Consider the following 12,793-nt stretch of genomic DNA (forward strand, 5'->3'; position numbering starts at 1 on the left):
GACAGGATGTGTGGGTCCCCAGGATAGGTTTGGGAAGCTCCATTCTAGAGAATACACTACGCTTTAGATAAAGTAATTAAAAGAAAGCTGCAATCCACATACTTCATCTGTGATGAAGTCTTTCCTTTTAGGGCCTGATTTTAAAAAGCATTTACTCGAGTAAGGGGGCTTTTGAAAATTGCTGCAATGTACGCCATTGAATTGTCCATAGGATTTAATCCTGTAAGTGCACTTTAACCAAGTAATTGGGCTTTCGAAAATTGCTACGGTAGTATGTAGGGACATCGTTTGAAAAATACCTCTTTAGAGGTGAATGTTAAAAGCCCAACGTGTGCATCAATTAAGGATTTTAAAAGCCACTGAGCTATGCGCATATCTCCCGCAGCATGCATATCTTGAATGTTTTCAAAAAGGAGGGGAGTGTATGTATAGACTCAGTGGGGCAATGAGTGTTTTGGGCCATAAACCTAAGATGTGCATGTAAATACTGACACAACTCAGCTAGCGCCAGTGCCCCCTGTCATGTAACTGTACTTCTGCTATGGATGCCGTTTAAGTTAAAATTTAAAGAAAATTAGGAAGGTCTGCAGGGTTTTAAGAGTCAGGGATAACTGGGAGGAATGAAGTCTATCAAACGGTGGGGGGTGGAGGACCTATATCTTAACTGGATGAACTGGGGACAAACTGGTAAAACTGGGAATGGTGTTGGTGCGCGACCCTTTTAAAATCCCCAGATTTACGCGATAGAACTGGGACCTGCACACGCCCACTTAAAATTTGGTTCACATGTGCAAGCGGCCAGACTATTTTATAACATGTGCGCATATCTTATAAAATGATCGCGTACATTGGCACGAGCCAACGTATGTGCACAAATGTGCACATGCTCGCTGGTTTGAAAGTTACCATCTTCACTTCTAGAATGGATTGCATTCTTTGCCTTGTTTAAAAGTATTTATAATCTGCTAATCTATCAACTAGTTCTTGGTGGATTACAACATACATAACACAATAATCACATAAATAATCAGCAAAAAAAAAAAAGAAGAAAAATCAACCGAAGTGTTTTTTTTATTAGGTCTAAATTGTCATTTGAAAAATGTATTTATTTAGCATTCATTTATATACCGAGGTATAGCAGACATTGCCTTCACTCCGGTTTACATTATAACAAACCAGTTACATTTAAATCCATAACAGTATAACAGTAAAAAAATTGAATCAGAACAATAACTTAGTAATGGTCAATAAATACATTAAATATTAGAAATATGACTGTAGAAAAATCTTGTAGGGGGACGGTTGATACCGTAACAAAAGCGAGAAAGGTTTCTGTGAGTCAGGGCGGTCGTCATAGGAGGGGGATTGCTCACGTAAAATGGAACGCGCAGAGGATGAAATCAAAGATTTATGTTCTACTGTCATTGAGTGAGCAACCATTGCAGGACTGTGAGAGTAGCCAGGCTTTAAGTTCTTTTTTAAAAGATTTAATGTTTACTTGTGAATTGAGGTGATGAGGTAATGAGTTCCATAATTTTGGGCCGACGATGGAGATGGCTCTATTTCTTGTGGAGGATAATTTGGCTTGTGGTAGTGAAGGAACATCCAGCTGAATTTTATATGTTGACCTTGTTGTACGTGATGATTTATGTAAATGTATAATATTGTAGAAATGTGGCAAAAACAATTTGCAATACTTATTTACTTTTATTTATACTTGATCATTAATATTCTGTAAAGTATGCTAAAGTATTTAGGTTCTGAATGTTTCATGAAAATTTTGCATCTGCATTGTAGCTCTTGAATAACCCTTGAAGAAGTATACATTTCTAGCCTAGCATTAAAATTTGTGGCCCCATTTCTTAATAAATTTATTAAAACTAAAATCATGTGGCTTTGTTATGTGACAAAGGGGCGGATTTTAAGAGCCCTGCTCACCTAAATCCGCCCAAATCCGGGCGGATTTAGGCGAGCAGGGCCCTGCGCGCCGGTGAGCCTATTTTACATAGGCTCACCGGCGCGCGCAGACCCCGGGACTCGCGTAAGTCCCGGGGTTCTCCGAGGGGGGCGTGTCGGGGGCGGGCCCGAACCGCGCGGCGTTTAGGGGGCGTGCCGGGAGTGTTTCGGGGGCGGACTCGGAGGCGTGGTTACGGCCCGGGGCGGCCCGGGGGCGTGGCCGCGCCCTCCGGACCCGCCCCCAGGTCGCGTCCCGGCACGCAGGAGGCCCGCTGATGCGCGGGGATATCCCCCGACAAAGGTAAAGGGGGGGCTTAGACAGGGCCGGGTGGGTGGGTTAGGTAGGGGAAGGGAGGGGAAGGTGAGGGGAGGGCAAAAGGAAGTTCCCTCCGAGGCCGCTCCGATTTCGGAGCGGCCTCGGAGGGAATGGGGGTAGGCTGCGCGGCTCGGCGCGCGCCGGCTATACAAAATCGATAGCCTTGCGCGCGCCGATCCAGGTTTTTAGCAGATACGCGCGGCTCCGCGCGTATCTACTAAAATCCAGCGTACTTTTGTTTGCGCCTGGAGCGCAAACAAAAGTAGGCCTATTCGCGGAGTATGAAAATCCGCCCCAAAGTGTCTACTGTGCACAGACAATGTTTGTTTTGTGTCATTGTTTTTTTCTATTTTTTTGTTTTAGTTCTTTTCATTTTTTTAAAATTAAAAAAAAAATTGTTTAAAATAAATCCAAAACAAAACAATTGTCAGTTCCACAGCCAAAAGAAATCACTCGGACCCTCTCCCATTCCTGCCCAACACCCATCGGATCCTCTTACCCTGTAGTTGAATTTTTTTTCCCGGGGCAGGAGCAATGACAGGTGGCTACTGGCTCACCACTGGTGCTATTGGAGATGGCTCAATTATTAATTGTTGCCATAAAAAATGGCACTAGATCAGCAACATTTTGCATAGAAAAAATTAACAATGTCTCTTGCCTTGGTCTGCTGATGTCATTTCCTAAAGCAACAGTAGCCAAAAAAGCAGCAACCAGGGATCCCTCCTGCTCCATGAAGATATTTTCAGCTAGAGCGACGAGGAGCTGAGGGTGGAAGGAGGAATGAGGGAGGGTCTAAGAATGTTGTTGTTGGAGGGGCGGTGCTAAGTGCACATAGACGGTAACTTTCATTCTGGCGCACAGGCCGCCACACGGTGCACGTGTGTGTCGCGTCTACTGTGGTTAAGTGGGGGGGATTTTGTAAGATACGCATGCCGATGGCTAAACTCATTTTCCCAGTCCATTCCCAGTTTGCCCAGTTAAGCAATAAGACTTCGTTACTCCCCCAGCTAACTTTCTTTTACCCTACCTGTCCGGACCCTTGAAACCCTGCTTAGTAGTTTTTCAACTTACACCTCCTCCATAGCAGAAGTACAGATAGAGGCTCCCGGCGCGTGCTTGTATGCGTAAGTATTACACGCACATTTTACTTAGAGACTGGATCCGCCCCTACGTGCATCCGCGGCCGCTTTTAAAAATCCTTGTGGCGCACGCTGACAGTGGGACATGCGCATATCTCCCGGCTTTGGTGCATGGAGCCCTTTTAAAATCTACCATCATTTTTTAAAATGAAAATGTATTAAATTTTGTTTGTTTCTTTTTTTTTTCACTTAAAAATGAATGAATTAAAAATTGTCTGTTTTTTTTTTTTTTTTCAAACAGATGCACATAGCCACTACGATGCAGAATTCAAAGATTTGCAGGAATCTGGCAGAGGTCAAGATGTTTTTGCTGTGGCCTCTGGGACTGGACTAAGACAACCAACTTATTTCACATGGGCAACCTTGTAAGTCCCTAATGCCCTAAACTGGAATGAAACCTGGGAGCCTGGAGATGGAAAAACTCTGTAATGCTGTGACAATCCCATTGAGCCGTTTAGAGCCGGCTGTAAAGCCTGTCTTGACTGACGGTGCTGTATCTGTCACTATATAGGATAATCCAGTATTTATTTTTGGGAGGGAAAGGATAGGAGGGAAAAGGTTCTGGATTATTATGATGAAATAAGATCACAAACATGCATGTAATGTCTTTTATGGCCTAAGGATATTTATAATTATCAAGGAGGCTTATCCTTCCATTATGAGTGTGATGTGGTTAGATTACAGGCATTGTTGTAGTTGCAAGTCTCCCCTCACCCATGCACACATCCCCAGGTTGTTCTATTTCTGATTCATGTCCTTTTCCTGATGTCTTTTTTTTTTTTTTTTTGCTCACAGTCTTTAGCCTGAATTTTCAAAGCAGGTATGTGCAGTGCAGAGACAAACACGCACAATGCTGCACCTGTTTTTGAGGTTCAGAAGTATGCAGGCATTTCCTTTCCCTGACCCACTTGCACCCTCTGGAATGCTGCTACAATTGTGCCTAAAAGTAGGCCTGAAATTAGGTTTTGCACATGCTCTTACATGCAGAGCTCTTGGGTTGATTTTCAAAGCACGATTTACATGCATCAAACCCTCTTTTATGCAACATAACTCGTGTTCTGAAAATCAACCCCATAGTTCGGGGGGGGGGGGGGGGGGGGGGGGGGGGAGGTGTTCCATTGGCTTCCCAAAGAAAATCTGAACTACAAATCCATGCATGCATTGAGGGAAAGCCAAGACTGGATTAGCTTGTTCTTTATGACATGGAGCCAGTTTGCAGTCCTCAGGTCTGTAAAGAAAACGTTTGTTCAGTGACACAAAGGAAGAGATGCCAATTCAGAATGGGGTAGATTTAAAGAGAAGTGCGCGTGGGGTACATTTGTGTGCGCTACCTGGCGCGCACAAATATACACCTGATTTTATAACATGCGCAAGCTGCCGCGCTCATGTTATAAAATCCAGGGTCGGCGCACGCAAGGGGGTGCACACTTGTGCACCTTGCACCCGCCGAACCCTAGGGGAGCCCTGATGGCTTTCCCTGTTCCCTCCAAGGAGGGAGCGGCCTCGGAGGGAACTTTTCTTCCGCTCCCCCCCACCTTCCCCTCCCTTCCCCTATCTAACCCACCCCCCAACCCTACCTAAATCCCCTCCCTACTTTAACTTTTTACGCCTGCCTCTGTCAGGTGTATCTTGTGTGCGCCGGCCAGCTGCCGGCGCGCCAACGCCAGGTACAGCCGCTGTGCCGGAGGCCTCAGTCCCACCCCCTGACCGCCCCTTTTTCAAAGCCCCAGGACATATGCGTGTTCCGGGGCTTGCGTGCGCCGCGGAGCCTATGCAAAATAGGCTCGGCGCGCACAGGGACAGGTTTTCGGAGTTACACACGTAACCCTTTGAAAATCTACCCCAATGTGCTTTATGATGGGTTAAGCGTTTTAGTTTAAAGTAGTACCAAAGAAAAAAACTCCAGCATGGACAGAAATACATGAACAGTATAAATGTTCATCCACTGCACATGGTAACACCGTGCAGAGAGTAAAAGCACAAGCTATAATAGTCAGTTAAGTAATTTATTGATTGAACGTTCTGTGTACTCTATAATGTGATGAACAGAAGATAAATGAACCACGATGTCCCCCCACAAACTTTTAGCTACACACATTGGGGGTATAGGGAAACGTGGGAACTGAATCGCGCACGCAACATGTGATTGTGGTTACGTCACGCCGAGTTCTGACATGCTCACCAATTGTCTCTTTATCTGAGTAAGCATGCAGTGACTTCTGAACTCTGTTTATCTGTGTGAGTTTTTGAGGTGACGTGTGTAACTTGAAAAACACACTGGCTAATTTTAATAGGAATATGCGTGCACCCAAAAGCGCGCGTATCGGCACGTGAATGGCGTTACGCTGCAATTTTATATCATGTGCACAAGTAAGCACGTATCATTTAAAATCCCCCTGCTGCACGTATGTGCATGTGTATAATTTTAGGAAATAGCTTGAGTAAATGCCCCGCCTGTATTTCCGCTAGGGCTTTAGTGGCTTTTACGCGTGTATGCAGGCAAATTTTAAAACCTGCTCGGGTGAGGGGAAAAACCAGCTTTTCCAATGAGTCCACCAGTTTCTCCAGTTGATACTGAGGTCTTCAAGACCCCTCTGGTTCTTCATCCTGTGAGCTTCCCACTTGATCCCGAACCTTCATGCTGTGCTGAAAGCCCTAAAACTGGAGATCTCCAGACCTGCTCCTCATTAGGCCCTGCAGTAAAGTTACGCGGATAACACAAGGATGCGCACCATGGTCAGCTTTATTTACAATCTGGAATTATGCACACAAGTCAGCTCCGCCCCTTTTCCACCCACTTATTCTTGACACGTGCATTTCGCGGATTCTTAAAATTTGCATTGCTCGCATGATCCGCATAAGCGCGTATGTGGCCCTTTTTGCGCGAGCAATGCTTTTAAAAATCTACCTCACAACGAGCAGTGGGAGGTGCAACAGGAAAGGGGCGGGCCGGCAGGTTCCCCAGGCCCTGGAGGAGGAGTCAGATCCAAAAGTGAGGCTGGTGAGAATCCTCAAACCCTATCAGCTGAAGAGAAAGAAGAGGAGTTGGTGACTGAAGCAAGGGGGCTATCAGCTGAAAAGAAGAAGAAGAAGAATGTAAAGAAAATGCTTGGAATTCATGGAGTCACCATTTCAGCCTCGTGAAATGAGAAAACTTGTAACATTAATATGGTAACTTGTAAAGAGGCGTGCAGCATTGATTGGCTCGCATCCAGGAAAGCGGACATTTTATAACATAGGCGCATGATATAAAATAGCATGAACGTGTGCATATGTGTGTGCAATTTTAAGTGAACGCATGCCTATGTACTCAAATGCTGCTTCTTCCACATAAATGGGGGGATTTTTAAAAGATATGCGTGCCGACACTATTCTCAGTTCATTCCCAGTTTGCCTAGGTAAGGAAAAGGATTTCCAAACCCCCCTAGTTTAATAACCTTCCTTCTTCCCTGTAAACCTCGACCCTAAAAACCCCACCTGTCTTTGTATGTGTCTTTATTTTATAACTTGCGTGTTATCCATAGCAGAAGTAAAGTTACATGGCAGGGGAACCCAGTGCGTGCCTGTGCATATAGGGGCGGGTTTTCAAAGGGCTACGCGCGTATATTATGCACGTAACCCCGAAAACCCGCTCCTGCGCGCGCCCATCCTATTTTGCATAGGCTCAACAACACGTGCAAGCCCCGGGACGCGTGTATGTCCCGGGCTTGAGAAAAGGGGTGCAGGCGAGGGCGATTCGGGGGCGGGGCCAGATGCCTCCGAAGGCCCGCTAGGCCAGGGGATCATGCGCCAGCATTCAGTCAGCATGCACAACCTACGCCTGCCCAGAGGCAGGCACAACTTAAATAATAAAGGTTAGGGTGGGGTTTTAGGTAGTTCTGGGGGGCGGGTTAGGTAGGGGAAGGTAGGGGGGCGGAAGGAAAGTTACCTCCGAGGCCGATCCGATTTTGTAGCTGCCTCGGAGGGAACAGCTCCCCTAGGGCTCGGCGCGTGCAAGGTGCACAAGTGAGCACCCCCTTGCGTGCGCCGTCCCTAGATTTTATAACATGCACGTGGCAGCGTGTGCATATTATAAAATCTGGTGTATATTTGTGAGCGCCGGGTGCGCGCACAAATCTACGCCCGCGCATAGATACGAAAATCTGGCCCAGAATGTTTACGTGCAGTTTTCAGTGTGAAATCCTGGAATGCCCATGCCCCGCCCATTTTTGGGAACGTTTCATTTATGTGTGTGTAACGGAAAATACACACGTACGTGGGCGGCTTTTAAAATACTCTCAGGGCATGCTGGCCTGAGTTGTGCATATCTCTCCTGGTTTTGGTGCGCGCTAGGCTTTTAAAATTCACCTTTAAGGAACCAACTCTTTTAAACAAGATACCCATTCTTTTTTTTCCTTTTCTGTTTTAATTTGTTCTTTTGGGGATTTATTTTTGAGGAGGATTCTAAAAACACAGCTAGTTCTTAAGAGTAAAATTTAAAAAAGATGATATTATATTCATTCATCGGATGGAGATACAGTTGTGCGGTCCTTAGCAAATCTGGCCATGATCTGCTTCTGGCATCGATCAGCAGGGTTATGGTAGAGGGAGAGGGTGATCATCGGTGCAGTGGCACATCTTTGAGAGAGGCATTGACTGAGTAGACAGAGGACACATGCGATGGGGGGGAGGCTTCCTGTGGTTTCAGTACTGAACACTACATTCCATAACTACAGAATTTGATTGCAAATATTCCCGATTTCCTGCTGGAATAAGGATGCTTTTTGGTGCACCGTTTATTATCTAGAGAGCTAATTTCACTGGGTCCTGTGTAATTCCTTTAGTAAAGCTGCAGTGTTAGTCCTTGCTCACTGGCTGCAGGAATTACTTCTAGGTGCGTGCATTCATTTTCTAAAGAAATGAAAATATTAGAAAATGAAATGAAAAATAAATCTGCTAAAATTCAGGGTTTTTTTTTTCTCATTTCCTTTTGTTTTGAAAATGAAAAACCACCAACGCAGCTGATGCCACTTATCCCATGTGTTGAAATGGTTTAGGAGCAATCCCTGCAGGGTCTGTTGTTAAAATGGTGCCGGCCAGCCCTGAGGACAGGACCATTTCATTTTTATGGCTGTAGAGCACTTGCCCAAAAAAAAAAAAAAAATGAATGCCAGCCTCATGGCTGACCAGTGCCATTTTCAAAAGAAATCTGGAAGGGCAGCAAGCCAGCAACTACTCAGGACCGCTCCTGTCACATTTTAACTACTTAAACCCCACGGATGGGGTAAGTGTCATCTATAGACCTGGGGGGGGCGGGGGTGTTTAAAAAAGGGATTTAATTGTTTTATTTTGGAGCTGAGGGGTTTTTATCATGGGGATGGCACCTTTCTTTCTTTCTTCTTTGTTTTAATCTTTTTGCTATGGTGTTTGTTTTGTTTTTAATAAGAAAAAAAAATGAAATAAACATCAAATAAAACAAAAACTATATTATAAAAACAAAATGAAAGCAACATTTTTTCTGCACCTACCTCTCACCAGGTCCTACCGAGGTGACCTGCCTACCATTTGAATGCATCTCACTCTTTTATAGAGATGTGAATCGTGTCCTCGATCGTCTTAACGATCGATTTCGGCTGGGAGGGGGAGGGAATCGTATTGTTGCCGTTTGGGTGTTTAAAATATCGTGAAAATCGTTAAAATCGTGAGCTGGCACACTAAAACCCCCTAAAACCCACCCCCGACCCTTTAAATTAAATCCCCCACCCCAAATGCCTTAATACTTCATCAACTTTGGGAGGGAAGTACGATTCGCGGCAGGAGATTCGCGGCAGGAGATCGCTCCCGGACCCCCGCTGGACCGCCAGGGACTTTTGGCCAGCTTGGGGGGGCCTCCTGACCCCCACAAGACTTGCCAAAAGTCCAGCGGGGGTCCGGAACGACCTCCTGCAGTCGAATCATGTTGGTCTATGGCCGCCGCCATTTTGCAGCCGCCATTTTGCAAAATGGCGCCGGCTGAAGACAACACAATTCAATTGCAGGAGCCCGTTCCGGACCGCCGCTGGACCCCCAGGTAATTTAAGGCATTTGGGGGGGGGGGGTTCGGGAGGGTGGGGGATTTAATTTAAAGGGTCGGGGGTGGGTTTTAGGGGGTTTTAGTGTGCCGGTTTTCCTGCCATTGGTTTAGGGCAAGTAAGTAAGTTCCTGCCCTCCCCCTTCCCCCGATTTACGATTTTTTAACGATAAATCGGGGGAATTGGTATTGTATCGTGGCCCTAACGATTTTTGACGATTTAAAATATATCGGACGATATTTTAAATCGTCAAAAAACGATTCACATCCCCACTCTTTTATTGCACTGCTAGGTCGACTGTCCGCATCTCCTGACCTGAATCGTTCTCGCAGGCTGGGAAGTGGTATGAAATAACGGGGTACATTTTTAAACATACGCGTGTGCGGCCATGTGCATGCACTACCCGGTGCGCACCCATGGATGCGAGATTTTATAACATGCACGCGCATGTTATAAAACCCGGGGGTGGCGCGTGCAATGGGGGGTGGAATACTGAAATTTTCACACGGTGACGCGTCATGGCCTTTCCCAGTTCCCTCCCAGTCCGCTCCAATTAAGGAGCGGACTGGGAGGGAACTTTCCTACCCCCTACCCTAACCTCCCTTCCCCTGTGCCTCTCCTCCCCGCACCCCTATCCCTATCCTAGCTATCCCTATTTTTTAATTTTACTTTTTGCTCCTCCAAAAGGAGCAGTAGCAAGTTGCGCGCACCGGCACCCTGCCGACACGCGACCCCCCCCCCAACATAGCAAAAAATGGCCACTGTACCAGCCGGCTCCAGCCCTGCCCCTCCCCACCTCCTGGATCCGCTCCTCCCCACCTTCGGACTGCCCCTTTGCCAAGGCCCGGCTCTTGTGTGCATAACGGGGATTTCACGCACGCGCCGGGCCCCTTCTAAAATGCGCACGGTGCCCGCAAGGCCCAGCCACGCGCGTAACCCCTGGATTTTATGCTGGGGGGGGGGGGTTAAAATTTTTCCGAAACTGTTTTTAATCTCCATCTGAGCAGACTGGAATCATATTGGAACGTGTTTAGCAGAAAGGAGAGAGTGGCTCCTGTGTTGCACTCCTAAAACTGTCACAGATTGGACCATCGCTTTTGGTAAAAGTGGAGAATTTAATTTGATTAAGAAAAAGAAAAGCAGCTAAAGTAGGATGCAGTGGTCTGATAAAACTGCTGTAAACCAGTGCTGACTGGTGGGAAGACACCAAAAGATTTATGATTAATGTAAAATCCAATATATCCCTTAACACTCATCTACTTTTGTAAGGCTTATAAAAGTCTTTTAATCTATGCCAGGAGATTGCCAATTTGTAATGATTTATTAGATCAGAAATTTGGCTTTGAGACAATAGCAGATTTTCATCATAAGGGTCATTATTTTTTGCAATTTGTTTTATTACCACTAAGGTCCAGACCCCTATTTTGTCATCAGTAACTTCCTTTAACCTGCAGCAGTGTTAAGAACTGTGCTGGAGCCTGTGAGGGTGGATTTCATGGTTTTAATAGATCAAAACTCATATAGAGCAGATGGATTTCTCTTTATTGTTTGCTATCAATGGGCAAAGATTTTGACATTTTTTTTAACAGGTATTCATCTCTCACCTAAAATGTCCTTTCTGACGCCCTCCGCTCCCCCTCCCCAACCACCCCATGACTTATATCAAACTTAAGAAAAGGGAGAAAAGATAAAAGCCAGCCTGCTGCAAATACCTCGGCAGATTTGGGAGGCAATTCTTCAGCAATTCTTTGAGACAGATTTAGCACGTTACAGCCATAGCACAGAAAAAAAACCCTCCAAGAGCTGTCATTATTGTTTAATTTAACCCCCAAGCCCCTCTCCCTCCCTGGACTTCCCACAGGTAATAGCTTACAGCATCCATGGAGCTGGAACAGTTCAAATGGAACAGAAGTGATCCCCAGTCGCTCCTACCCAGTTGCCAAATGGCGCTGCTCTCAGGGCCACTGCTATATTGTCATATAAGGCCATGTGGCACATGCACCTACAACAGAATGGCTCTGATCTCAAGGCCAGCCAGGGCCATTTTGAAACCAGGACCTGGTGGAGCAGGAGCAACTGGGAATTGATCTTATCACCTTTGGACAGGTATGACCATGTGGATGAGAGCAAGCCACTACCTATGGGAAGAGTGGGGGGGATGGGAGAAAGCCAGGGTTACTACGGCATGTTGGCGGACGGGGGCGGTTTTCCTATTTCTTTATCTTTTATTTTTATGTCTACCAGTTCACCCAGTCCTTCGAGACCCTCTTGGCTCTTCTGCCTGAAGTCTCCCCATTGCACCCAGACCTGGTCATTTTTTTCATCTTTGAGGTATTTACAATCGCTTACGCCTGATATTGAGCAGGAGTAAATGTGCACAAATAAAAGATGTGTGTGTTATTCTGCTGTGTTTTAAAATAGTAAGGTATGCGCATATGTGTTAGCCCCATCCCGTAATGCCCCCGCCCTTGCCCCGTCCTGTTTAACTCACGTTCCCAGATTTACGTGCGTATATTTCACGTGCGCCATTTTACGCATGCATGTGCTCTTTCTTTTGAAAATCTACCATTATATTTCTACCTTAGAAAAATAGTGTGGTTTCCATATTAGTCCACTTGAATGCATGAAATAAAGGTTAACTAACAAACAAACAATAAGGTGATAACTTAATACATTTCTTGGCTAGCTTCGGGGAGTTATAGCTGTTTGGACCTGAAGGACGGAGGCCAGCCAAGAAATGTGTAACTTTTTAAATTGAACTAACTTAGCACTTTATATTTTGGGGGCCAATTTTTATTTCCATACCATAGAAAAAAATTCTTAATCAGAGTGTCATCGGGAAAGTATCATTACGATGTCTTAGGCATAGGGGCATGGAAAAATCAGATCCCTGAATCTATCATGTCCACTGCAAGCTGCATGATAGATGAGAGACGTCCTATAGAGCAGTGGTTCTCTCAATCCGGTCCTCAATGACCACTTGGCCAGTACTTTTTCAGGGCATCCACATTGAATAAAATATATTTGCATACAGTGCATGCGCCTATGTCTCAGGCAAACTCATGGAGGATATCCTGAAAACTCGACTGGAAGGGCAATCCCCAAGGGTCATGGATGAGAACCATTGCTACAGAGTGCCATCGTTTTCTTCATGTTCTCATATTGCATGTCTAAAAAGGCCACATTTTATTGCACAGGGCATTTAGGCATTTAACTAGGTATCTTATTTAAGTTGCCCAGTATTACTTCGACATCTATCCTGTTTTCTTTGTGCAAAAAATGAGGTTAATGAAATCCCACTGAAGCACTCAACTGCTTATCACGAGGTCCTA

The 12,793-nt window shown here is 45.6% G+C and overlaps 1 long non-coding RNA gene across 1 annotated transcript in view; it reads left to right on the top strand.

Annotated features, from left to right (window-relative positions):
- Nucleotides 1-12,793, top strand: part of LOC115073560 — a 320,695-nt gene that overhangs the window by 280,262 nt on the left and 27,640 nt on the right. The window contains exon 2 of the long non-coding RNA XR_003852049.1: nt 3,653-3,776. This is a non-coding gene — a long non-coding RNA (uncharacterized LOC115073560). The remainder of the gene's footprint in view (nt 1-3,652; nt 3,777-12,793) is intronic.

The sequence above is a fragment of the Rhinatrema bivittatum genome, chromosome 11, assembly GCF_901001135.1.
Source record: "Rhinatrema bivittatum chromosome 11, aRhiBiv1.1, whole genome shotgun sequence".
In the NCBI taxonomy this organism is placed as follows: domain Eukaryota; kingdom Metazoa; phylum Chordata; class Amphibia; order Gymnophiona; family Rhinatrematidae; genus Rhinatrema; species Rhinatrema bivittatum.